Source organism: Vulpes lagopus, chromosome 6 (assembly GCF_018345385.1).
Source record: "Vulpes lagopus strain Blue_001 chromosome 6, ASM1834538v1, whole genome shotgun sequence".
NCBI classification, from domain to species: Eukaryota; Metazoa; Chordata; class Mammalia; order Carnivora; family Canidae; genus Vulpes; species Vulpes lagopus.
In genome coordinates, this window is record NC_054829.1 from 114,781,647 (window position 1) to 114,785,892 (window position 4,246).

The following is a 4,246-nucleotide window of genomic DNA, read 5'->3' on the forward strand; positions in this document are numbered from 1 at the left end:
AAAGCAGAAGAGAGTGCATGCTCTGTGCAGGTGGGCATATTCCAAAGAGGAAAGACAATGAGGCTGGCCCACAAGTCACCACGCATTAGCCATTCCTATAGATAGTCCTCTTTTCATAAGAATCAGTGAGTAAAGGAAACATCAGAAATGATTTCGCCTACCCACCCCCAAATACTTGCTTTGCAGGAGATATAGTTACAATGATACAGAAAGACTTGTATAAACGGTTGAACAGTAGTGTGTGAAATAAATGCAAACAAAAATAATCAAGGTGATAAGTTTAATATTATATAAAGCAGAACTAAAGGAAAATAGATGTACCTGAGACAGAAATTTTATTCTGCTAAAGTATTCTGTTCAAAATAACAGAGTCGAGTCATTGGAGCTTCTTGATGTGCCCCTCTCCCGCTTTCCTGAAGTTTCCTCACAGCCTGGCCCCCAAGCACCAGTCCTCACTGGCACCTCAAACGAAGAAACTGAGGCTGCCTCGGGCCCCCAAGCTGGAGGAGACGGTGACCTCTCAGCGCTTGCCAAGGGAGAAAAAGAACAGCAAGAAGCAATTGAACGTATCGAGGAAGTAAAAAATTAAATAGACAGACTTAATGAACAAGCCAGTGAGGAGATTTTGAAAGTAGAACAGAAATATAACAAACTCCGCCAACCACTTTTTCAGAAGAGGTCAGAATTGATTGCCAAAATCCCCAATTTTGGGGTAACAACATTTGTCAACCATCCACAAGTATCTGCGCTGCTTGGGGAGGAGGATGAAGAGGTGCTGCATTATATGATAAGAGTCAAAGTGACAGAATTTGAAGATATTAAATCAGGTTACAGAATAGATTTTTATTTTGATGAAAACCCTTACTTCGAAAATAAAGAATTTCATCTGAATGAGAGTGGTGATCCATCGTCAAAGTCCACTGAAATCAAATGGAAATCTGGAAAGGATTTGATGAAATGTTCAAGTCAAACGCAGAATAAAGCCAGCAGGAAGGGACAGCACGAGGAACCAGAGAGCTTCTTCACCTGGTTTACTGACAGGTGCAGATGAGTTAGGAGAGGTCATCAAAGATGGTATTTGGCCAAATCCATTACAGCACTACTTGGTTCCTGATATGGATGATGAAGAAGGAGAAGGAGAAGATGTTGATGATGATGATGAAAAAGAAGGATTGGAAGATATTGATGAAGGAGATGAGGATGAAGGTGAAGAAGATGAAGATGATGATGAGGGGGAGGAAGGAGAGGAGGATGAAGGAGAAGATGACTAATGGAACACTGATGGATTCCAACCTTCCTTTTTTAATTTTCCCCCTCCTCTTGTGCTCATTCGCCCTGTTTTTTGAAGTCTCTTTTCTCCCCCATTATACCACTGTTCTCAACTTATTTTGGGGGGAAATACCTTGAGCAGAATACAGTGGGAAAAGAACCTCTACCCCTTTCTGTTCCAAATTCATTTTTATTCCTTCCTGTCTCAACAAAAACTTTATGGAGTCAACACCACCATGCTCTGTGGGAAAAAAGAAAAATCTTCTGCTCCCTTAGCTCTGCTGGAAGCTGGAGGGTGCTAGGCCCCTGTGTAGTAGTGCAGAGAATTCTAGCTTTTTTCCTCCTTTCTCTGTATATTGGGCTCAGAGATTACACTGTGTCTCTATGTGAATATGGACAGTTAGCATTTACCAACATGTACCTGTCTACTTTCTCTTGTTTAAAAAAAGAAAAAAAAAACTTTAAAAAATGGGGTTATAGAAGGTCAGCAAAGGGTGGGTTTGAGATGTTTGGGTGGGTTAGGTGGGCATTTTGACAACATGACCTCTCCTTTGGCATGTTTCATTGTGATGTTTAACGGTCATCCTTGCAGTTTAAGATGACACTTTTATTTATTTTTATTTTTTTTAAGATGACACTTTAAAAATAAAACTCTCCTAATGCTGACTTGAGCCCTGCCACTCGATAGGAGAATCAGCAGAACCTGTAGGATCTTATTTGGAATTGACATCCTCTATTGTAATTTTGTTCCTGTTTATTTTTAAATTTTCTTTTTGTTTCACTGGAAAGGAAAGATGCTCAGTTCTAAACCTTAAAAGTGTACAAGTTGCTTTGTTACAATAAAACTAAATGTGTACACACACAAAAAAAAACACAAAATAACACAGAGTCAAAGATGTTAAGTATTAAATAGCACATCTTACAACCTGTAAAATAAAACAGATTTATTTTTAATTTTTTAATAAAACAGATTTAAATAAGGACAATTGCCAAGAATATGATAACAATATAAGATATCAGTCTGCATCAATCATCAACTAAATATGTAAAATAAATATGTAAAATAAATAACACAGAGTCAAAGATGTTAAGTATTAAATAGAATATCTTGTAATTTGTAAAATAAAACAGATTTATTTTTAATTTTTTAATAAAACAGATTTCAATAAGGACAATTGCCAAGAATATATCAGTCTGCATCAATCAATCATCAACTGAGTATGTAAAATAAATAAGTACAGAGGACTTTAAATATCAAAAGATATCCAAGGTTGATGTAATCCATTCTCAAGGAAGTATACACCATCTTTCCAACTACCCACAGGAAAATTACAATTTTTTAACTCTTTTATCCATTACACCATAAAAATCCACAAATTTTCTTTTTTAAAAAAATGTTTTATTTATTTATTCATGAGAGGCACAGAGAGAGAGAGAGAGAGAGGCAGAGACACAGGCAGAAGGAGAAGCAGGCTCCATGCAGGAAGCCTGATGTGGGACTCAAACCTGGGTCTCCAGGATCATACCCCGGGCGGAAGGTGGCGCTAAACCACTGAGCCACTGGAGCTGCCCATAATTCACAAATTTTCATACTAGAAATAACATTGGCCGCATTCTTTAATAAATTAGTGCAGCAAAATTAGGAATTGACATAAAGTTTTCACAATAACAGTAATAAAGCTTCAGCCATTTGGAATCTTACTAAAGAAGAAAACATTCTGCAAAATAATAACTGGCTCAAAAAAGTTAGCAGTTGCAGGGTGAAGCCTATGTAGAAAATGAGAGTGAGACTACAGGGTGAGGGTGGGGGAGTGAACAGAAGAAACAGTTAAGTATTTACATTTTGGTTCAAGGAATAACTGAAATAAATGCAATGATAATTCAACTCCCCAAGTCAGGGAAAAGCAGAAGACAAATGTACAGACCACAGGAAGAAGAGTACAAGGGAAATAAAGATAAGAAACCACAGAGACTCCAGGGATGTTATGCGTTGTGTCTTTAGGGGAGGATGGTGAGTTTTTTTCTTCTTCTTATGTTCTAACAAACAAAACCAAGTATTAAAACATTGGGGATATTCTCGTTCCCAGGGAACCTGATTATTCTATTAGTAGAATGTCTTCAAGACTAAGATTAATTTGCTGTCAGTATTCATGTGTATGTGAGTGTATTCCAAACTATAAATTAATGTAAAGAAAAAATGCTTTTATTCCTATAATGAATTATTAAGATGACCTGGACCAATGAGAACTAGAAATGCTTCAGTGTTTAATAGATGTTCAGGATCCCTGCTGGGTTGAGCAGTGGGGATAAGTAATACTTGATTTAAAGTCAAAGTAAGATCATCAGGAAGTAATTAAGAACACAATGACTATTTGTGTTTCTATTATTATTTGTGTTAGAAGAATATGGGAAAGGTTTTATCACCTATGTAAAATTAGTCTGTTAGTGCTTTAATTGTGATTCCATCTCTGCTTACTGAGGAGCTACTAAGTGCAAAGTGCTAGGAAGGCAATGATGAAAAAAGGTTGATGCAGTTCCTCATCTCATGGAACTTACAGCCTACAGGATTAAAAAAAATGATATTAATCAAATATCACACAAAGATAAAAATATTACTTGAATAAGTACTATTTGAAGACATGAGATCATATAAGAAGATTAGACATAGGCAAGTAAATCAGGGAAGTCTTTCCTAAGCAAGTGACAGTTTAACAAAGATTTCAGAACAAATGATAAATGATATCAAGCTAAAGTAGGTAAAGAGTGTTCCAGGCCGAGTGATTATCATATTCATAGGCACTGTACCAAGGAGGGAATAGATTCTTTAAGAAGTAGGAAAATGGTGAGTATGGTTAGTGTTCAGTGAGGGAGTAGCTCCTGCGTAGTGATGGAGGAGAGACCATGCAGGCTGTGCTAGGAATTTAGATTTTTTTATAGAAGAGGTATGCATTGAGGTATTATAAACAAAATGCGTGTG

General features: G+C 36.7%; 1 pseudogene; it reads left to right on the plus strand.

The window, feature by feature from the left end:
* Window positions 1-392: 392 nt before the first annotated feature.
* Window positions 393-1,305, plus strand: LOC121492717 (annotated as a pseudogene).
* Window positions 1,306-4,246: the final 2,941 nt, after the last annotated feature.